The sequence below is a fragment of the Callithrix jacchus genome, chromosome 4 (assembly GCF_049354715.1).
Source record: "Callithrix jacchus isolate 240 chromosome 4, calJac240_pri, whole genome shotgun sequence".
In the NCBI taxonomy this organism is placed as follows: Eukaryota; Metazoa; Chordata; class Mammalia; order Primates; family Cebidae; genus Callithrix; species Callithrix jacchus.
The window spans coordinates 97762992-97787466 of NC_133505.1; the positions used below are offsets into that span (position 1 = coordinate 97762992).

The window sequence follows — 24475 nt, forward strand, 5'->3', positions numbered from 1 at the left end:
AGTGTAGAAGGGAGCAGAGATACTAAAAAGGGATATGAATTCTATCACATTAAATGACTTCCTGTATATTCTCAGAAGAATCCCTGTGAGAATGTGAATGAAGTGCCATTGTCTGGTCCAGATTTCCATTGACCTCCTTATACCAAAGCGTTGTCCTGGGACTGCCTGTCTGCTTGTGACATTGCTTTCTTCTTCCTACTCTACTCCAGGGTTCTGCTAAGCACCGAGTCTTCATGTCAGTCTCTTCCTAGCTTCATGAAGGGAAAACAAGTGCATTCAACTTTTCAGTGCATCTCTGTGGAATTCCATAGGCAGCTTTTATATCCCTGAGCTTGTGTTTTCATACATGAGTTGCATATGGTAGTTTCTTTTATTATTAACTAGCCAACAGGATATTATCTGGAATCCACATCCGTTCTTATCTTTTTTCCACAACAGCAATTCTTACTGTAAAAATGCTGAAAACTAATAAATCTAATTTCTGCTTCCCCAAAGAAAGGTTAGTGAAATGTTTTCTGAAGTGTAAAAAAGGGCATGACTATTAATAAAGTGTCAGGTGGAGTTCATAGTCTTACACTATTTTATGTACCCTCTTTGAAATAAACCTGTTTTTAACCTATCATTCATTTATTCAATAAATATGTATCAAGTACCTTTTTAACTGAGAGTGATATATGGATGATTAGTAAATTATTTATAGTAAATATTTATTACATGCTTCAAAAGGCCATAAAAGAACACTGGACATTCAAAAAATTATATTCTTTTGGAAAATCAAATCGCTATCCACCAAACTTAGTGAGGCTTTTATATATTTGTGTGCAAATATTTTGTAATGTGAAAAAACCTTGTGTTTATTAGGAATGTGATTTCTTTCTTACCTCCTTCTCTGTCTCATTCTTTCTTCTTTCTTTGTAATCTTTAATAATATTTCTTACATGTAGATAACAGAAAATGTTTATAAAATGCTTCTCTTTTCTCCTTATGTGGATTGAGTTATAATTTTCACTGCTACATATGTGTAAGTAGTTACTGATTGAAATACAATCATTATATAAATTATACTCACAGCATATGGCACACCCAGACTCTTCAACTTTTTTCACTCACTATTCTACTGCCACCAACCTTTATGCATATCCAGGACAGCTTCTCTGAGCCTTCCATGTTGTTGTCACTAAAAGCTATAATTATATGTGTAAAGTTTACAGAAACAAAGATTAATTAGTCAAATACTTTATTATACTGCTTCATACACTTAGAATCTTAAGGGTAACTAAAAATAAGTAACACAGCTGCTTTTATGATGACTTTAGTAAATAAAAATAAGTTTATATTTTGCCTGTCATCATTTTTTCATAACTAATTAGATTCAATAAACACTAACTTAGCAAAGAATACTAACTAAGTTTATGATTTGGGAGCAGATTTAAAGACAAAAACATTGCAACATTGCTTAAAAACTTATATTTTGTTTTTTCTTACCCCTCTCTCTCTCTCTCTTTTTGGAGGCACAGTCTCGCTCTATCCCCCCCCAGGCTGGAGTGGAGTATGGTCTCTGCTCACTGCAATCTCTGCCTCCCAGATTCAGGGGATTCTCCTGCCTTAGCTTCCCAAGTAGCTGGGAATACAGGTGCCTACAACCATGCCTGGCTAATTTTTGTATTTTCAGTTGAGACGGGTTTTCGTCATGTTGGCCAGGCCGGTCTCAAATTCCTGAGCTCAGGTGATCCACCCACCTCAACCTCCCAAAGTGCTGGGATTACCGGTGTGAACCACTGTGCCTGGCCATCTTTCTCTGTTAAGGTAGTGCCATCCCAATTAATAAGTTTCATTTTGTGAGCTCTTAGGGAAATGAATTAAAATGACAACATTGTCATTCTGCCATTCATACTCAGACAACACAATACTGAGTATTTCCCACTGTTTACTTCCTTTCTCTCCCTAAGCGTGCAATAAAATTCTGGACTAAGCTTTATTTGTACTATTATGCACTCAGATTTCAACTCCTGATCTTCCCTTTATGGAATTTCTCTTGTCTTCTCACTTTTAAAGAACTCTTAGTTCCCCACTTCAAGAAGTCCTATTTAGAGGGTTAATTAGAGGTAATCCAGCAGAGTTTTCTAATTTTACAATATTTTAACTATAAATGGAAACACTAGCTGGCTCTTCATTAGAATTAATTTTCTTCTTTTTTCAGGTCACAATTAGGATCTATTTCCTGCCTTTTTTTTTTACAATTAGTTGCATCCTTGCTATTGAGGTCTAACCAATGGAATGTGAGTGAAAGTGATACGTGCTATTTCTGTTTCAAAGGTTTCAAGAAGCAGGCATGCAGTGTGTACCATCCCTTTCCCCTTTTGTAAAATAGATGCAAATGATGAGGTCTTTAAGTGATGATCGAGCCATAAGATGAAAAATGTCTTCATCTTGCATTCAGAGATCTTTGAATCTCTATATGCAATACATTTACCTGCCTTGATTTCTTATGTAAACAAGAAATCATCTATTAATGCTTGTGTCATACTCTTCTGCCTATTCTCTATTGGCAATGCCTCATTTATTAACAAGACAAGAAAGGCAGAAAATGATGCCTCAAATTTTTTGAGGTTGTAATTTTGTACTTTAGTCATTTGTGACTTGTAAAATTTTCTTGTACTACTTTCACTACATCAGTTTTATCCCAAATAAATATGTGTAGTCAATTAGAAAAAAATAACATTATGTCTATAAAAGTTGTATTTATGTCCCTTAATATAAATGTTAAGTACCAGCATATAAAAACATTTGTTTTAAACATTCAGTAAAAAAGTGGAATACATTATTTTAGTATAAGGGAGTATTAACAAAAAGTATAAGACCCAAGAACCGAAAACATAGAAAGTGCTGTTTTGTGTCATTTATTATTTGCCACCCATTCTAATTATTATAGTTCTAATAGTTATCTACCATTTTTAAGAATCAAGAGAGAAAATGAATCTATAGTCTGCTTTGGTTGAGGTTTTAATTATCCATAGCATCTATTCACTTCAAAATTATGAAGAACTCCAGCAGACTCTTTCACTTCACAGAAATCCTGTAGCAAGGCACCTGGGTTTTTGGTTTATAAATAACCTTGCTCTGTACTTTATTTTTTTGGTAAATGAATTCACTTGGGCTATATATCATTAAGGATTTTGTTTACGAGAGGTTCAGAGAGAAATAGCCAACATAAAGTAGCAGTGGCAGATAATGAAGCAAGTCATGAAGCATATGACAACACAGGTTTGAGAATCAGCTTATGGATGATCTGCTGTCTGTGAACCCTCTCATCTAATATTTGTAAGCGCACAGCTGGCAAAGCTTCCTGTATTTTTCAGAGTCTTTATTGATTTATGTAGGAATAACAAATAGACCCACAGCAAACATTCTACTAAAACGGTGTTGATATCATAAGGGAATAAAAAGTATCTCTTGTTTGGTCTGATTTGGGGCACAATCCCCTTAGTGTGTGAAGCATTAAGTGCCTTTAAAACAAGCCTCTGATTGACCACACCGGAAATAGGAAGAAGGCTCCTGGTAACAAAATCATCCTGGAAAATTTGAGATTTAACAGCCCATTAATCTGCTATTAAAGACCACTGATGGGAATTTCTTAGAGGAATGAACTTGCATTGTGTGGGGAGTTAGCAATGACACCGCAAAGGGACCTTGGCAATAGGAGGAGGAGGAAAGGAAGATACTTATCAAAACCCATGCTATTAAAGAAATGAAATTGAAGCTGCACAGAGCTGAAGACACAGATTACGGGTAATGGTGCAGAACCGGGTTACATCAGCACTGAGTTTCAGGCAGTTCCCATTCTATTTTACCCGCATTGGCAGAAAGTTGAGCCAGTGTCAACTTCCACTTAGAATGCAATTGATCACAGTGCTATGGAAAGTCAAATTGACAGTTAAAAGGAAGCAAAAGGTTTAGGGTCATGTCTCAGCTAGGTTTTAATTTATTCTCATTAGACACACTAATACAGCAGAGCATACAGGGGTGGTGTGGTTTTTTCTTTTTTTTCTTCTCCTTCTTCTTCATTTTTCCTTCTTTGTTTTGCAGACCATGAATCATGAATATTAATACAATTCTATTCAGGTTGCCACGGAATGTACAGGATGGTGGTGGAGGGGGTGGTAGGCTGCCACATTATCATGTTATTGGATTTGTTTAAAGAAAGGTTCCTGACACGATTTTCCAAATGCAGCCTGGTGAGCAGTCCCGCTCTCTTTGTGTTACATAATGTCCCATCTGTGCTCACGGAGTGTGGCTTGATGAGGATGCCATCAGGTGATGTGTTTGACTTAATGGTATTCTTTCAGAGCTGGAGCAATAAACATTAAGGGGCCTTAATTGTATTCTTTGCAGTGGGAGCAATAAACATTAGGGGCCCTATTGTACACTGTGCCAAAATGTCCCCCAAGCCCAATTTGGGGAGTGTCTTGATAGCCAGCTCTAATTTCAAATCCTCCCACCCATTCCATGTATTTTGAAATTGAGAGACTGAACCAAAAAAAAAAAAAGTGAACCGAAATTAATAGGCACATTGCCATGTAGCAGCCCCTCCTATTATTTACCTGACCCATCAGGGCCATAATACTGCAAAAGAAGAGATGCTGAGTGATCTGGCTTATTTTTCTATGGTGACAACTTTTGATAAACTGCAGATGCTAGCCACAGAGTCGCAGGGGTAAAATTGTTCACCTGGTATATAGAGAGAACCTTTGGGACAAAGGATTAAGATGCCTTGAAGACTGAGAAAATTGTGGGATTTTAGGTTGAATCAAGCATGAGGTGATAACTCATGATAATTTCTGACTCTATTTCATCTACATATTTCTGCCTTCGCTTTATTTATTTATTTATTTTGGTGAAACTATACACTAAAATAACAAATTTCCCACGAAATTACAGGAGTCCCATTTTATCATTTCTAATGTCAGATGTTCAACATGCTATCAAGGAAGAAAGAGAGTTTTAAAATTACTTCCTTAAGATCTCCACTGGTCGCCTTCCTATCAGTGAGTCATTAGATTCTATTGATTTTGCCTGAATTAATGGTACACTTGTTTTACTCATTTTGTCACTCTAATTTTGCTCTCTTCTCTTAGCCACAATTCTGTGAGTCTCAGGTATGTGCCTGTGAATGGGTGCATGATAGCATATCATTTAAAGTGATAACCCCATCATTTCTTCCAGAGTTTATTTTGTCTTAATTCCCAATACATTAGATATTTAGCTAAGGTAAAGTGCAGATGGGCAATTTACAGTGGATTGGTCAGCAGTGTGAATTACTGTCTACCAGGCAGAAGGCTTCTGGTTTGGGGTTCTAAACAATCAAAATTAAATAGACATAAATGCAATTAATGATATTACGTGAAGAGTTTAACACTTGATTTAACTGGTAGCCTTTATTCTAGCTTAGGAACTTCTGTTTCCTTTTATTTTAACAGAATTTTAACTTCCTACTACAATAGGGAATGAGCCTGTGAGTAGATTTAGCAAAGAAAGTAGAAATAAATTCCTGTTGATTATTTTATTTAACACTGTGGTTTCTCACACAAAGACGTTTAATTTCAAAGTGCTTTGACTTGGCCACAGCCGTAATTGTGCATAATATCCATTATCATTTAATTGGAATTATCTTTTATCTTTGGCTACATTTATCTGAGGATCCCTTCAGAAAGCCCACCAGAAGCTCAAATTCCAATTTGTTCTCTCAGCTTGACTAATGATGAAAAGTATCAAAAACGACTATTATGTGTTTATAAATCACCTCTTTTATCCTGATGTGGTTCTGGGATTTTATGCTGTTAAGTATCATTTCTCTGTGGAATGTAAATGCAAAAACAACAACAACAAATTCAGCATAAACAATGGCACAAAATGAGAAAGAACAAAAAGTCTTTAAAGGAAGCATCACAAAAACAAAGTTTGAGCAGAGAACAGCATAAAATATCGATGAGAAAAAATATTTCCCACAGATTAAAAAAAATGTGAGTCAAAAATAGTCCCCATTCGCTTAGCATCTAACAGTTCTATTTGGAAAAGCATAGAATCTGTGGCACAAAAGCAAATATATCTTAATTGGGCTCACTTGCATCCACCTGCTCCAGTTCCTTTTTAGTCACATTGAATTTGTCTAACAACACTTGTTTACATTCCCTTGCTAGCACATTAGCATTTATTTCATTTCATAAAATAAGAAATACGGCCAGTTTAAAATGTTGAAGATACAGTGGCCAAAAAACGTAAGGTCAGCTTGTGGAACACAGCAATCCGCTTGCACTCTCATTGTAATATATTGCTCTTAGGTCATCACATGCTACCAAATGTCCTCGATTGCTTGAATCATTCATCCAATAATTATTTATTGAATACCTGCTCTGTGCCAGACAATCTGCTAGGAACTCAGGATGAAAAGTGCACCAGGCATGGCGGCAGCTCCCTTTACCCCAGCGTTTTTTTTTTTCAGCTCCTCACTGCTACCTCAACTGACCACCTCCGCCATTGCCCACCACCTCATCCAGGTCTTCCCAACACAGTCTCAAGTCCTCTTGACTGAACTCTGAATCTACACAAGCAAAGATGACATGCCAACCCCATATGCCATCAGTACTACGTCCCCTGCAGCCCTAAGGCATGAACTTAGTGGCTCATTGATATTTGTGGAGCTATTGCATTTTTTCCTCTATCCCTTTTATTGTCAACTGGACACAGTATCTGCTGCTGCTCATAAAGTATATGGGCACTTGCCATACTGCTGCGGCTTTTAGGGCTGTAAGTGTGTTGAGCCTGTGGATCTCGTAGAGAGCACTTGGGTGGTACTGTGAGGCTTGACATAGTTTTGCCTTATTGTAAGAACAGACACAACTTCCTCTGTTGGCAAGAGATGGACTCAGGTCCAGGATTGCTGTCTTTCATTCAGTCTCTTCACATTTTCCCAGCCAGACACCTTCTGATGTGTTCAGACATGATCAAAGAATGCCCCACTACCCCTCCAGCCACATTTTTGAATACTGTGTCTATCATCCCCAGCACAGTATGGTACTACAAAGTCCATTTTCTAATCACAGCCCAGGTAAATGATATATCTTCACTCATCTTGTGTATTGATCTTTATACTCCATTCTTCAAAATGTGTGTGATATCCCAGCATAACTGACCTTTCACATATTATACCTATGATTTTCTGCTCATCCTTCCTATCTCATTTCAAAGGAAGACATTTAACAATTTGTCTTATCCCCAAACCAGAATTTGAATCCTTCTGTATTACGAAATTGACTAAGTATCTAAGCCTCACTTCCAACCCAGAGGTTTTGTCTGTTAATCTAATCCCAGTGACCCCTGTATCGACTGTATGTCTGCCCTGAGTTCTGATTGGAAAACATCTCCCTGCTTCTTCATGTGACAAGTGTCACTTGCATATGAGAATGCCTTTATGATCTTCCTATATCTTCACACCTCATTATCTTACCTTGGCAGCCATGTTGCTTTATATAATCTCAAGTTTGGCAGACTAATGTCCCCTCTTGACACCATGATTTTCTGTTCTGCTCTATCTCCCCATACAGACTCACTAACTGACCAGTTTACTTAGTCTTTTTTTATTTTTGACCTAACAGGTACATCTTATTTTCTTCCTAACTATTTTTTTTCTACTTGCTCTACAGCAGGTTACTTCACTATGTTCAAGTCCTAAGACACAAATTTTTGAGGTGCAAAATGTTTTTCACCTCCTCCACTTATAGTTAGATCAGTTAAGGTGTTTTATAACCAAACAACAAACCTTGACTCAGCTGGAAAGGAAAATTTATAATTTCATATTAATGAATCTGGAAGTAGGGTAATTCCAAGTTTGGTTAATTCAACAGTTCAGGGATGTCAAGAAACCATATCCTTTCCATCTTCTCATTCTGCTCTCTAAGCATGTGGAGTTGCCCTCAGGGGTGTATTCCTATGGTTAGAAGTTATCTGTCTCAGTTTCAGGTACCACAATGTCATCCAAGGAATAAAAATAAGAAAGTTATTTCATCCATGATGAAAACCTTTCCCAGCAGTCTCTCAGAAGATATCTGTAATAGAATCATTGATTATATTTTCTTCTTATGCTCATGTCAAAATCAATTGTTGGTAAAGGGAATGGGATTATAGTAATTGGCCTTGATTAACCAGAATCCAGTCAATAGGTCTGGGAATGGAACTAGCTCTCTATAAAGCACATGCAGGCCCAATGAAGAACTAAACTTCTGTTACCAAGAAACAAGGGAAGTCTTGCCTGTTGGGTAGGCAGCCAAGCACACCTGCCACATTTGTTATCCACAGACATGCTGTGGAACAGAAGCAAAAGGTCCACCTACCCACTTTTCAATGGCATAGGGCTCTCAGTTCATCCAGGGCTTGCTCACACAGTTGTTTACACTCCGAGCCACATGAAGAGTACTTCCTTTACAGTCTTCTCTCAAAGCCTCAGGCATAAGGCAAATGCTGATATTTTTGATGGGAGGAGTGAGTGTTACCTGTTTTCTTAACATTTTGTTGTTAAATGCAGCAAAAGAAATCTTCCATTTCTTTTTTCTTTCTTTCTATTTTTTTTTCTTTTTGAGACAAAGTCTAGCTGTGTTGCCTAGAGTGGAGTGCAGTGGTGTGACCTCAGATCACTGCAACCTCTGCCTCCCAGGTTCAAGTGATTCTCCTGCATGCCTAGGTCTCCAGAGTAGCTGGGATAACAGGCACTGAGTCACCACACCAAGCTAATGTTTGTATTTTTAGCAGAGATGTGGTTTTGCTACGTTGGCCAGACTGGTCTCAAACTCTTGACCTCAAGTGATCCACGTGCCTTGGTCTTCCGAAGCCTCCATTTCTTAATGTATTTTATTTACATAGCAGTGATAGAGGAAAATGGTTACTTAAAGTTAGGCTGGAGAGACGTGTTACTTGAGCATGTCAATGAATAGTCTGAAAAGAGGAGCAGAGAAGGAGGAGAAGGATGAGACAATAATCAAAAAATAACTCAATATTTCAGTTTGATATTGGATACTTAATGCCATGACTGAGACATAGAACATGCTTAATAAATATTGGAGCAGAAAGGAAGAAAGAGAGAGTGTTTCACCAGAATTCCACAATAAGTTCTCAAATATAATCAATTTCATTAGGTAATCCAGATTTGACGGGGTTGTAAGGATTAAAGTGACCCAAAAGCACAACTAGTTTTATAAATAAAGTTTGTTGATTTCCAGTAGGGGTATACCCCTTCTGAGTGATTTAGACAACTGTATTCAATTTGTAGCCATTGTTTTTCCTTTGGAAAATAACCAAGAAATATAGAAATAAAGTATTTTGAGGTAAGTATGGAATCAAATGATTCTGGAAGATGATTTACTTTATTACACTATAGGAAATATTGATTAACTATCCCACCAACATCTCAGAGGAAGGCAAAAGTAAGTGGGAATATCTCAGCACAGAGAACAATACCAACACCAGAGAAAGAGGGAAGTTAGAGGCAGTGGAAATGGGGTACTTAATAACATGGCTGTAGATTCAAGGCCAACACCTCATAGAATATTATGCAGTTTCTTCATTATTTTTGCTTTGAAATAAAAATGGTATTATTTGCTTAACTTAGTAATATTTTTGAAATTAACATTTACTTACTTTTATATGTATACATATATGCATGTGTGTGTGTGTATATGTATATATAATACTTGTTTCTAAACAAGTTTTATAAACATCTTCAAACAAAAGCAAGGCTGAAAAATGATACAACAAATACCTGTACATTCTCCATCTAGGTTTATCAGTAGTTAACATTTTGGAAAATATAAATGCATACTCACACACATACACACACATACTCTACCTAAGTATGTTACAGGTTTATAGTACTTCTTGTCTTAGTCTGTTCTGTTGCTATAATAAAATGCCTGAGATTGGGTAATGTATAAAAAACACTGACTTATTTCTCACAATTTTGGAGGCTGGAAGCCCAAAATCCAGGTGCCACCAAGCTTGGTGTCTGGGGAGGGCCTGACCTCTGCTTGCAAGGGGGAGACTTGTTGTTTTCTCTGGAGAGAAGATGAATACTTTCATCTTGCCCAGCCAAAAAGACAGAAGAACAAAAAGAGTGTAGCTAGTTCTCACAAGCCCCTTTTTTATAAAGGTACTAATTCATTCATGAGAAGTAAAACCCTCCTGATTTAATCATCCTGGAGGCCCCATCTTTTGAGACTGTAACATTTAGTCTCAGGTCTCAACATATGAATTTAGAGGGACAAATATATTCAAGCCCTAGCAGTCTTGAATACTCCAGTATGCATCTCCTAAAAGTACATTTTTCTAGATAACCGAAATGCCATTATCAAATTTAGAAATAGTAACAGTAATTCCTTAATGTCATCTATTATGCTTAGCCTACATATGTTACCTTAAACTTGGATAACTTCACACATTGCATTAGATTGCCATGTTCCTTAAATCTCTTTAAATTTCTCCTGTCCAACTATCTTTTTATTTTTCTCATAATATTGTCTTTTGAATAGCCTAAACCTTTTTGTTTTGTGGAATGTCCTATGTGTGGGTTTTATCTGATTATTTTCTTGAACTTCTGACCTCAGGTGATCCTCCCGCCTCAGCCTCCAAAAGTGCTGGGATTACAGGAGTGAGCCACCTTGCTGACTCTTATCTGATTATTTTCTTATTGTGTTGTTTTATCCCCTATATATCTTGTTAGCCAGAAGTTAAGTCTGAGTGCTTAATTAGATTCAGTTTAAACATCAATGTGTATACATTATATTGCATTGCTTTATGAGCTGCATAATTTCAAGTTGTACCATTATTAGTTATGCTAATTTTGAACATTTAGCTAAGGTCTGATTTTTAAATTTTTCTATTGCAAAACATAGTTTTAAAAATTATTTTATACAGAATGCATATTGAATAATTTTGAATATTTTTTATTAGGTTTTCTTTTTCAAAAACTTAACCCCTTTCAATTTATACTTAATTATCATGAGGATTTCTTATATTTATACAAGAGTATTTGATGTTCACCATGAACATGGCTATTTTTAAAATGGTTTTAAATGTGGCTTGTATTTTTATTCTCTAACATATTTAGTGTGGTAATTTTATCTTTTGAAATAAGTCTTTTGCACTTTGGAGATTAATTTTCTTGTTTGGGAGGAGATATTGGCAGTTTAATAGTTTCTCATTGACTTGTGGCTATTATTCTGCTAACAAGGTGAATTGGCAAAGCAAGTGACTGGTGTACTACGAGGCTCTTTCAGCAGAAGCCTCATTTCAACAGGAGGGTTGCACTGAGCAGTTACCACACCAATTGCTCAACTTGCTGAAATATAAATTATAAGGGGAAAAAGTAGAAAAGTGAGTCAGTATTTTAGTTGTGGAAATATGTGTAATGTGAATTCTGAGGGAGAAGTTTTTAATCAAGTGAAAAATATAAATCTAAATTTCAGTATAAGGAGGTTAAAACCAAGAGAATTGTAGGGTTCTTCCTGTGAGATTTCTCCATAACATGAGCAATGTATACACTTCCATAGGAAAATATCAACCAAATAAATAAATGCTCATTTTTGTCTATATAGATCTTCACAGTTTAGTTTAAATAATAGGATTTTACCTTTTATTATTATTTTCTAATCATTCGGCAGCATTTTTTTTTTTTTTTTTTTTTTTTTGAGACAGAGTTTCGCTCATGTTACCCAGGCTGGAGTGCAATGGCGCGATCTCGGCTCACCGCAACCTCCGCCTCCTGGGTTCAGGCAATTCTCCTGCCTCAGCCTCCTGAGTAGCTGGGATTACAGGCAAGCGCCACCAGGCCTAGCTAATTTTTTTTTGTATTTTTAGTAGAGACGGGGTTTCACCATGTTGATCAGGATGGTCTCGATCTCTTGACCTCGTGATCCACCCTCCTCGGCCTCCCAAAGTGCTGGGATTACAGGCGTGAGCCACCGTGCCCGGCCCCTGTTTTCCTATTTGAAAAATGTATTATAAGTAATATAATTACAAAGTTACTGAAAAATGCAAAATTATGATGCTGATATCAAATATTCCTGATGTGCCTGGTAGACTTAATTTGAGAATGAAAACATCTTATTCAAAGAAAGCCACTTCTTTTAACCTCCTGGCCTCATCATTCAGCCTTTGCATTAATTTTTTTATCAGCTGTGTTTGTCATCTCTGAGGGTGTACACTTTATGAAATATAAAGGAAGAAAGTATGGGCGGAAAGTTTCTTTTCACACCTTTGTCTCTACACAGCTTTTAAAAGCTGTCTTGACTCTTACCTAAGGCTCAGCAAAACATGAATATATTTCTTCAATTGTAGTAAAGAGCTCTTGCTTGATATACTTTATCCTTAGGCATGCCAGTTACTCTTCAAAACATTCCTGTTTTAGCTGTTATTACCTTTGTGACCATAAATACTCATGCTCGATCCATTTCTTTCTGTGCCATTTGCTGAAGTCAGCACAGACATGCTAATACACTTAGTTCCACGTCTGTGGACTTTACTGAGGCTGAACCTACACTTCGGGAACAGAGAAAACATAGGTATTAACTTTTCCAAGTATGTTTATTATGTCTTTTTGTTTTCCTTTTATAAACATTAGGGATTTTAGAAAAACTTGAAATATGGCAATGAAGTTAAATGATTGATTTTAAAATGTTATTTAAGTGCCATCTAGAGACAGTGTGACAATATGCAAATTCATTTACTACACAGTTGACCAATGAGTAGAAAAAAAATATCAGGAGTCTTTTATTATTTACCTTTTCCTTAAGATGGCTTACTCAGCATGAACTTTCATCACTTGAAGCTTTTCCTCTTCACTCCCTTCCTCCTTATTCCACGTATGCTCCCTTTAAATTGAGATATTGCAGTTTAGGCTTTAGAGCAGGAGCCAAATGTTAAGGTTGATGTTTCCAATTGGTCAGAAACTTTAAAGCATATGCTATGTTCCATGCTTCATTAAAGTTTAACTTATTTATAAACCCCCTTAAAATCTTTCCAATTGAGCATGAATCACTTTCATAAATCTATATGTAGAGAAGAGAGGTGGGTCTCACTTTCTTTTTTGGTGAGATTGTTCCTATAAGCTATGGATGGAAACATGTAGGTTTTGTAAAATGAATATTTTTTTTAAAGTACTCTATGTGAGTTGGCACTTAGTGACTTCGAAACAACAATCAATTTTTTAACTCATGGTTGTATGGATGGGCAATCTGGACTAAATGCAACCAGGTGATTCTGCTGATCTGGGTTAACGCACACCTCTGTGTACTTGGGCAGCTACCAGGTCAGCAGAGGTGTGGTTGACAGTTGGCTTGAATGTCTTGTCATCCTCCACATGGCCTCCTAGCATCTAGCAGGCTACCTTGTGCTTGTACACATGGAAAGCCGCAGCAAGAATGCAATGCTTCTTAGTGACTAGGTTCAGAACTTGTACATCTTTTCTACCAAAACAATGCACAAAGCCAACTTAAATTCAAGGAGTAAGGAATTTCAAAGAATTCTGTCATTTTGCAACCTACCATATACCAAAGAAAGTGGGGAAATGTAAAGGATAACCTATGTGAATATTTTTTATAAATTTAGTGTTGTAATATATAATGGGTTGCCATGATCTTTTCATCATTTTGTTTCTACAAAAAAAATGATTATATGTTAAAATTCTGAAAATAAAAATACCTGCTGCTTTCACAGTAATATTTGCTTTGCAAAGTACTCTTACCTACTTATTATTCACTTAAATTTCCATTAAAAATCTCATGAGATAAGTGAGATCATTATTACTGACAATACTAAATAGCTTAATGAAACAGCAGAACACCATTCCACCTGCCTTTCTTCTATGCTCATCAAAATTTGAGCTATTTTTCTATGAAAACGTTCTCCTAATGCTTTCTCTTACGTTTGACCTTAAAGCATTTTTTTCCTAATGTAGAATGAAGTAGCACCTTTAATAGAGTAGAAAAAATAATCACTAAAATGTATACAACTAGCATTGAACTAAAACCATCAGTAAATTAAATTTTAATATATATGTAAAATAATTAAGTTTGATGAGCAATAATATGGCGTGCTTTATGTAGCTGAAAAAGGTAGAAGACAGTATTTTGTAAAAGTTGACAAATTCATGTATATTTTTCTAACTGTATTACTCTAATTCTGAAATTATTGCTTAATTATTTATCTTTGCTGTTAGACACATAAAAGCTGTGAGAGCAAGTAGATGGCCCATCAAATTTGTCATAATGTCCTTAATTTGTTGCTTGGCAATTAATGGATAAACAAATGCTTTTCAAAGAAAAAATGAGACTTTTTAAAATATTAAGTGACATAAATTATAAATGGTATGATATATGTACATCACCTAGCTATTTTATGCTAGTGTTTCTATGTTCAAAAAATATATCAGATTTATTTTTATAAGTCAATCTTTTATGAAAAGTACCTATTTATTTGTTAGATTTTTAAATAATCCAGAAAATCATCTGGATTACTTTGGGCAAAATATATAGTTTTAAATTGAAATTATTATTTTTATTTTATTTTATTGCTTGAATATGGTATTTACTAAAGTAAGTGTCATTAATATAATTTTGTTTTGAAGATAAAAACATTTAGAAAATGTTAATATTCTATTTAGAAATGCCAATAATGTTACAAAACTAAGATGAAAAACTCAATGATATAAATATTTAGATAATAAAATAACAATTGGAAGAATATAAATAACCAACCAGTCATTCCTCATTGATATTTATTTCTAGATAAGTATTCTCTACAGTGTTATCTGTGTAAAAAGAGTTTGTATGTGTATTTTGTGAAAAAAAAATTTTGAGATAAAAATATTTGGGATATGCTGCATACCATGGTAGTTTTGGGAGCATTTGTACATTGATGAAATTAAATGCACATTAATTTCATTCATGTATCCAAGTTTATGCTGTTTAATGCAGTGTTCCCTGCACTTTTGGGCAAATACTAAAAGGTAACATAGTTCCATTAAACACATTTTTGGAAAAAAACAATTATATATGCAAGGAATTTCAGGGTTTTAGAACATGTCATGTATCAGACTGAATGGACTCAATATATTCTGAAAATTTGTGGATTTCAAAAATCGAATGCAAATTTACTTTGAATTGTTTCGTAGAAATATATGTTCTTTTCATTTTTGAAAGGCTTTGCCTTATTTCCTTTACTAAAAATGTCTGTACAGATTTTATAGAAATGTTTCTCAAGCCAATCATGGTGGCTCACATCTGTAATCCCCATTATTCTGGGGACTGAATTGGGAGGATTGAATGAGGCTGAGATTGGACCCAACTTGAGAGACTTGTGGGAGGATTGCTTGAGGCCAGGATAAGACCAACATAGAGAGACTCCATCTCTAAAAAAATTTTTCAACTTAGCTGGGTAAGGTGATGTGCACCGGTAATCCCAGCTACTTCAGAGGCTGAGGCAGGAGGATCACTGAGCCCAGGAGTTCATAGCTGCAGTGAATTCTGATAACAACACTATACTCCAACATAGGTGACAGCACAAGACCCTAGCTCTGGAAAAAACAACAAACAAACAAATGATGTTTCTTAACACTGGATTAAAAACCACCTAAAATGTTAGGGAATGACATTACTGTATGTTTTTATTATGATTTTAATAGCTATTTTGAAGTGGTTGTTAAATTTGCTGAAATCAAATTCTTCCTCTAGAAGAGGTTCATGTCTTGAGACACAGTTCTAAAAGACCTTATCCAGATATATTATGCTAAGAACACAGATATATGTTCTTAGAAAACTAAAATTTACTGAAAAATTCACATTCAGAAGACAGTATTAAATGTATTTACTATAGAGCAAAGATGTAAATAAAAATAAGTTAGAGCGCATTGTTATAAAGTTCTTAATATTATTTATATTGTCAGATATGTGAAAAACATTATCATAAGTGGCTTTGAACTTCAGCAGCATTGTGACTTAATACACCTATATGTGCAAATCCTGTTCATCTATATGTAGAAATATATAAATATGTATTTATACATCTGTAGGTATAAAACACATCTATTTTATTAATCACATCTATATGTATTGTTAGAAACAATCCCACTCTTTTTGATCTTAAGTTTTTAACAAGTTCAATATCCTGAAGCTTTGTACAATAATCTGGAAGACTGGCAGAGGCCTATCCTTATGTTTGGTCCAATGTCATGATTAGATTAATGGTGTAAATTTTTTTATTGCTATTGTTCTAGTAAAAGATTTCCATCTACTTCTAATGCCAATACTGAATGATTTACTGCATAAGTCAAGCAGTATGCTTTATTATTTTCTTTGTAATGGGATTTGCAATAATACCAACTTGTATTACTTGAGTGTTTCTGAGATTGATAAAAGAACCATTGAAAAACATTTTAATATACTTCATTGAAAAGAATAATAAAATTAGAAAAACTGATATGTGAATTCACATGGTCTATTTTTAATGTATTTTAAATATAAAATATATTTATAAAAATGTTTAAGTAATGTTACAAATGTTAAAAAAGATTATTTTACAAATACTAACGTTCTAAGCAATTACAGCATTATATTTTTGGGAGAGCACAATGATAAAGGGCAATAAAACATGATGCAAGGAAGTTTTAAAAGTCTGCGAGACAGGATAGTTAGAAAAGTGGATGATGTCCTGGCAGTCAAGTAAAAGCACTATGGCTGTAATACCATCCACCGAATTGTGCGAATTAGAGGGACTGATGGCAAATAGGCCAACGGTTATAATTATATGTTATATGACAAATCCAGAGGAAATGGATTAGATTCAGGCAGTGCGCTGTGTAAAACATTACTTCCTAGATCTGCTAGTATGAATTTCAGAATTTTGACTGCAAATGCCGTTTTGGTCTTCTTGGTTCACATTTATATACTTAACAGTCCCTGAAGCTTTCCTTCTTCCCTCTTTTCCTCCCTCTCCCTTTCTTCCTTTTTTCCTTCCTTCCTGTTCTCTCTTCCTTTTTTCCTTCCTTCCCTCTCTTCCTTCCTTCCTTCCTGCCTTTGTTTCTTAACTTCCTCCCTCCTTTCTTTCTACTCATGAGTTTGAGTGCAACATTATTTGTAGAAGAACTAAACATTTATTACAGAATAAATAATACACAGCTAAATAAAATAAGCCCAAACACGTAATAACACCTATAAAATCATGCGAGCCTAATGGTAAGTTATATTTAATAGAACCAACAATTAAATAACATGTAAAGATTATCTATATAAGATCCATCAATATCTTGGGATGAGTATTTCAGCCTATTTTAATGTATTTTTTCTTTGTAAAGAAATATTTCTTTTTACAAAGAAAAGATATTAAGTGTTTGAAATGAAAAAGTTATCTGTTAGTGTAACTGAGAACATAAATGTTGGTCTACATGAAGAAAGCCTTGTATCAATAGTTAAAAAAATATACTTAGTCTTGGCAAATTGCAGAGATTCACTTAGGGGTGGAAAGGTCAGAAGCCTATTTCTGTATGCCTTGCCTAACATGGTACTAACAACCTTTTTATGTAGTCAGATTAAGAAGCAAACTTTATGCAAATATTTCAGGTTACATAGATAAGTACCACTAAATTATATAAATCATAATTCTACTTAACATGAAAAAAATGTTTATCATTTTTCCTCTGCTCATTCTGCCAAGCCCATCTTGCTAATTAAGTTTCTTAATGTTGACAATAATGATATTGCAGAATGTTTTTAGAAATAAATTTGAGGGTAAATTTACATCATATTAAGTGAAAACTGTACTTCTGAGAGTAACCTTGAAAAGGACCGTATTTGCTACTGCAGCTGAGTAAGGTCATTTGAAGCAGGAGATGAGTGTAGTGGCAAGAAATAAAGGAATAGATGGTATTTGTCACTGTCCTTGGATTTTTGTCTAAGTCTCTAATTATAGATATAAAACCCGATAAAGATTACATTTTAATGTTTTATGTTTTAAAGTTTTTCTGTGAGAAATAATATACAACTTTATTCTTATATACTAGAATGTATCTATAATTTTGTAGAATGTTGCCCTTATCTGAAGGTTAGATAAACTTTTTTGAAAACAAAACAAAGCAAACCTTATAACTTATAGAAGAATGTGATTTATTTCTCACATAGATAAGTATTCCAACTTAAATATAGCCGTCTGCATTAAAGAAACATTTTAAAAGCTACGCAAAGTGTAGGACTCCAGGTTATTGTTATATTAAATCAACAATTATCATGTTGTATTTGGCTATCCTTATTACTAGATATTCATTAGTAGACATGCATGTTTTAAGTTAAAATGACACGAAGTTGAGGTATAATGAGTTGATAAAATGTCACCAACACAAAATAACTATTTCAATATAAAATAATTATAAATTTAAAATGCATCTGTTTCCTAAAACACCTATCATTGTTTCTCCAATGTTTAATAAAATAATAATCTTTAGGTCTCTGTCTCACAGCATTTATACAGGAGTTTACAATGGTCTTTATCTGCTCAGTAGTAACAGATCAACTACCAGCCCCTAATGTTTCCACCTCTATGGAAACCCACCAGCAGTGAGAAGACAGACTAAGCAGCCAGGAGCACAGCATAAGCAAACAAAATAATTAGATCTGTGAAATATAAAGTTGATCCTAGCAAACTATTGTAAAAATACTCCTTCTAGGTTGGAGCAAAGGACAACTGTGTCACTGACACTTACCTTCCCAGCCTGCCCACATTTCCATCAGTACAATCTTCACCTTTCACCAAAATCCACATTCTGGTGTTTTTGGACACCCTGAGACTCACAAAGGCTTCATAATTTCGGCAATTAAGGGTTTCTTCAAATCAGTAATAGTCTTTCCTGAGGACATGTCGTGGAGGATTCTAAAGGCTTAATAATTTGGAAGGGATTAACTGAGAACACTCAGCAGACACCACAGAACTTTTTTACACTTCTTTAAATGGCAGCTTACAAGAAGTGTGGTGAGTGATTTTATGGCCGCTAATCAATAAAAAGTCCCCCACAAAACGTTGAGCATTTGTTTTCAAAATGGCTCTGATGACAGTTTTTCTTTTTTTTTTTTTTTTGAGAGGGAGTTTCGCTCTTGTTATCCAGGCTGGAGTGCAATGGCGAGATCTCGGCTCACTGCAACCTCCGCCTCCTGGGTTCAGGCAATTCTCCTGCCTCAGCCTGAGTAGCTGGGATTACAGGCATGCGCCATCGTGCCCAGCTAATTTTTTGGAATTTTAGTAGAGACGGGGTTTCACCATGTTGACCAGGATGGCCTCGATATCTTGACCTGAAGACAGTTTTAAAAATCATAGTGTACATAGGCAATTCCTTTAGAAACAAAATAACCAGAAGTGTAAATATCCTATGTCTAAATAGTGACAATTTATAAATCAGAGTGTTTTATCTTTCTACTTTGACAAATGTATCTTCATAATGACAATATCAGAAAAATTGGATTTAGCTGTAGTGTTTACGTAACAATGTCAGCAAATACAAGGACAATTGGATTTAGTTATTTTTATTCATGACTATGTCCTATTAATGTGTTGCTGGCATTTAGATAAAGAATAAAATAAAGATACAGATAATCCCATACATTATTTTATAAAATTTATTTTTCTTGTCTTTATCTCAGCAAAATAATAATCTTGCTATAATAATAATTAGAGTAAATTAGTGTTCTGTTGGCAGCAATGGTCTAAAAAATTAATAAGAAAAATATAATTGTATTCCAAAGGTATACATTTTGAATATGTTTATCAATAATGTAAATTAAAGTAAATGTAATAAATCAAAAACTATTTTCAATAAGTTTTCTGTTAAATATTTAAAATTTATCTATGCAAAATGTAAATTATAATTATTGAATATCAAAGTTTAGGTGGCTCATGCCTGTAATCCCAGCACTTTGGGAGGCCAAGGAGGGCAGAAAGTCAAGAGTTTGAGATCAGCCTGACCAATATGATGAAACCCCATCTCTACCAAAAATACACAGACAAATTAGTTGGGCATGGTGGGGGTAATCCCAGCTACTCGGGAGACCGAGGCAGGAAAATGGCTTGAATTTGGGAGGTGGAGGTTTCAGTGAGCCAACATCATGCCACTGTACTCCAGTCTGGGTGACAGAGAGAAACTCCATTTCAAAAAATAAATTAAAAAAAATTAATTTTTATAAAATTAATTAAGTTGATATAATATGTTTGTAAAACTATTCACAGTTCTAACATATTCCACTAGTTGACATTGGAAGAAGATGGTCTTGCAATTCATGCTTGTTAAATTGACACCAAAATACATACAAATTCAAGATTCATAAGAATTGTTTAACATTGTAAAATATTTCTCAGCTGCCATGTGCATGATGTGCTAATTGCTTAGTGTTCTGGAACCATGAATTGGAATATGAAGAGAAGCAAGAAAATGGACACTCAGCACCACTGGGAAACAATACCTTGTCATGATAAAATCTCTTGCATTCCTGCTATCTGAGAGAAGGATTTGACAAGTTAATTAATTTGAATTTTCTTAGGTAAGCACATCTGCAGCTCCAATTCTCCCTGCTAGTTGAAATATTGTCCATCTCTAAATTGGGCAATGTAAGCCACAAGCCTTCACTACATTCAGACATGGCCCCCTTTTGTTTGGAAAACACAGGGCAAAAGAAGTAGAACAGTGTATCCTTGGAGTCTGAAAATCTTTAGTAATGAGTCACAGGTTGTGCTGTGTGCCAGTGCCAACTGTTTGATCCTGACTAGAAGGGGTATCTGTAGTCTTTAATATGTTTATTTCTTATGGATATGTGACACTTGAGGCCCTATAATACAGGATTTGACAAGGGCTTCCCTTGCCAGGGTCTATAGTAGTCCTGCATCAGTACGAAACTCCATGATAATTTAAATGGATTTCTAAGGTACATACAGAAGAACAGTGTCATGTATATGAATATGGATATATATGAGGTCATATGTACATACATGAACATATATATCTGTACTTAGAGAATGTATTTACACCTACTATGCAATGCATTTTTCTTTAAAGAAGTATTGTTTTAGGAGTAAGAGAATATACTACTTGGAGAATCAGAAAGTGTTAAACATCTTCCCTAGGAATTAAGAGTAAGAATAAGGAAAGGGAAAGGGAATAAGAGAAGAGTATGCTTCTGGTTGAGTTTTTGTAGTAGCATAAAGATATGATAATATGGTATTTGAGTCACGAGATTAGAGACAATATAATCGATTACACTAAAGTTATATCCACTTGCCTTCTTGAGATTTGTGCAGGTATAAGATAACTATCTCATTACCCAATTGCTGCACAAGAAGTCACTATTATTGAAAAGATGGGAAAGATGATCAGAAGCATTTCTCTTTGAAATCTATGTAATAGAAATTAGAGGTCTCAGTCTCTAATGCTTACAGTACTTATCACATTTTTTACCAACAGTGTATGTGTGTATATAGGAAATACTTGAAGAGAAAGGCTCAAGAATGTCTCCGCTCCCGACTCGGCAGAACCATCACACTCATTTATTACCATTGCCTGTCCTGGTCAAAGCAGACAGAGGATGGCATCCTTGTGGGGGTTTTGCTGCAGCATTATATTTTAACAGAAAAGTTAGATGCACAGATCCTGCTGTGAAAGAAACTGTATGGCAGAGGGCTGTATAAGGGAATGTACAGTTGGGGGTCATGAAAAATTAGAGAGTGTTTCTTAGAACCTGGTACTGCAGCTTTGGTGGGGAAAAGGATGTGAAGGAGAAATTATGAGATCGAAGTTGAGGGTAGCTGGTATAAATGAGTGAATGAATTTAAAGTAGAATGAACCTTTTTAAAAATTCTCTAATCCAAGCTGTATTTTTTACCTCTAGGTTTATTAAATCTGAAAGCAACCAAGATCTTCGGGGGATGGCATTTTTGCCAATATTTGCATGCTCATGAAACATCACAAGTACAAACTAATAGTTTAATATTATATTGGGGAGGCTAAGCATTCAAATAGGTGAGCAGGGATTAGCTGCCGTCTGATTATAAAGAGGGCTCTTACAGCTTAATCCCCAAGAGCTATTTGCTTCAGTGTTTCTAATGGCCCGTAATAGCTCAAGTCTGCATAGAAAACATATGCATGTATTTATATTTGTATTGATACATATTTCATGTATCAATTTCTATTCCCTAGCTGGAATTTGTACTGTGAATTACTATAGTACTCTTTTGTCTAAAATGTAATTATCTAATTATGTGTTCTGGGAGATGGCATAGCTAGACTCATAGAGCACCAATTCACAAGCATTTAATTTTTGTTTTTAATAGGAGACTCTGAGAAAAAGGATCTTTCTCCCTCTGGAAGGGGGACGCAGTACTCATGCATAAGTGGCACTTTCAGAATTGGAATATTTTTGCCAGCTCCTTTGGGCATTTCATTAAGTGTTTCTAATACTACAGGGTAGTTTTGCCCTCCAATATGACCCTTAAAGAAATCCTATTAGTAAGTCACAGGTTAAGAAGTCATGCAATTTGAACCTAAAGTGACTATGCAACATTAAATAATGCCATCAAGACGCAGTCTTAATTTTTTAAAAGATGATAAAAACCTCTGTGAAGTATCCTCTCTTTAAGGTTCACTAAATTAGTAATATTATGAGCCAGACATGACTCATTCAAATAATTTGATTGAGTCAAAGGAGCATGTGTAACCTTATAGTGATTGACCAGTAATTATAAAAAGAATGAAAATGGGCCTAGATGGAGGCAAGTCAGCTCCCCTCCTGCATGCCCAGGCTTTGGCAGTTTTGAACTGCATAGTCATTAGTACTTAAAAAGCTGAATGCTATACACTCCCTTTGATAATAAAGGTCCAGTTAAAACTATGTTTTGGCACACTGGTAGATGAATTTTAAAAAGTTGGTATATCCAGTACTAAATGTCGTATTTTACTGGTTGACATGCATTTATCACTTCATTTTCCCATACGGTAAACAACTCGTAACTCACCAGCTAATTTGATTGACAGCAGCCTTGGGCATTTCTTAGCACTCATGTACTGTATTGAATGGAGTCAAACATCCATGGTAATAGGCTTCAACAACAACAATAATAGAAATAATAATTCCAGAGTTAATTTAAAGGAGTAAAAAGAAGTAAGTCAATATAAGAACAATAAATTATGGGAATTTCTCATTTGAGTGAGTAACAGGTTTAATAGCTTTTCCTAAGTACTGAGATCATTCAATTGAACATCTGCTTTCCAGCTGTGCATACTGATATATTACCAGGTTTTTATTCCCTTCTACTCTAAATGTATCCGTAAGTTTTCAGGAGTTTCACTACCTGACTTTTTGACAATGCCTTGCTTGTGAAAGATATAAAAATGTCAAAAATTCCGTAAGCCATATTATGCCCAGGATATTATTTTTCAATAGACTCCAAAGACAGATGTCTATGAACAATTAAACCATTCTTCAATCACACCTTGTTCCAGCTGGGATCAGAGATTTAAAAGGAAATAAGCACTCATAATTTACTTATTGCTGAAGTCCCTATAGTTTTCTGACTGTTAATGGATTCTTATTAAATAATTCTATCAATGAAAAAGGTATATTATACATTCTTGAAATTCTGAAGTTGGCTCTTTGATATTAACTTTAGTATTTCTTCTCTTATATATGCTGAACAACTATATTCAGAAAAATCCCATTTGATGGAGATTAGGTTACTTCAATCTTGTGAAATCCCAAGTCAAATTTTAGAGTGTTTAGTCATAAAGTACAATACTGAAACAATCTGTACTAAAAAGAAAAGTGAGACCTGCTAATCAACATGGATGTAACCCAGTGTCTTGTCTAATAGGAAAGCATAGAATATATTCTCTCCTTTCAACAAAATACGTCCCAAATAAGATGTTACCTTCTTCCAATCAGCCTTCATCATTACTGTCACCATAGCAACCAAATAGCTCTGAGATGCAACCTAAACAAGGGACCAAATAAGATGAGCTCATGAGCCACTGCATTATCAGTGTTCATAAGATAGTAATTCAAAAATTCTCATCATACCCACAAAGGAAAAGGCTTTATTCTCTCTTTCCCTGACCAAAAGTATGGTTAATAAAAGTATTTCACTATGTTCTAGGCTTTGTGGATTAAACAGCTTAAGAAATTGGATGATGTAACCTGAAGGGACCATGTACTCAGCACAGTCCCAGGACTCACTTCACAATGGCAGTCTGCTGGCTTGCAAAGTAATATATACAACTGAAGATGAGATTTATTGATTGATTGGTTTAATTTTATTAAATGACACTAAAGAAACGTGAGTTGCTTTTCTGTTGTTAGCAATGTATGTAATTAGGAGAATAGCATATATGAGAGTGTAAAGTAGGACAGAT

The 24475-nt window shown here is 34.9% G+C and overlaps 1 long non-coding RNA gene across 1 annotated transcript; it reads right to left on the reverse strand.

Annotated features, from left to right (window-relative positions):
• Positions 1–5908: 5908 nt before the first annotated feature.
• Positions 5909–12914, reverse strand: LOC144582344 (uncharacterized). The gene is made up of 2 exons (XR_013534865.1): positions 12825–12914; positions 5909–8985 (listed from the first exon to the last, which is right to left on the reverse strand). It is a non-coding gene; the product is annotated as an uncharacterized LOC144582344 (long non-coding RNA).
• Between the last annotated feature and the right edge of the window lie 11561 nt (positions 12915–24475).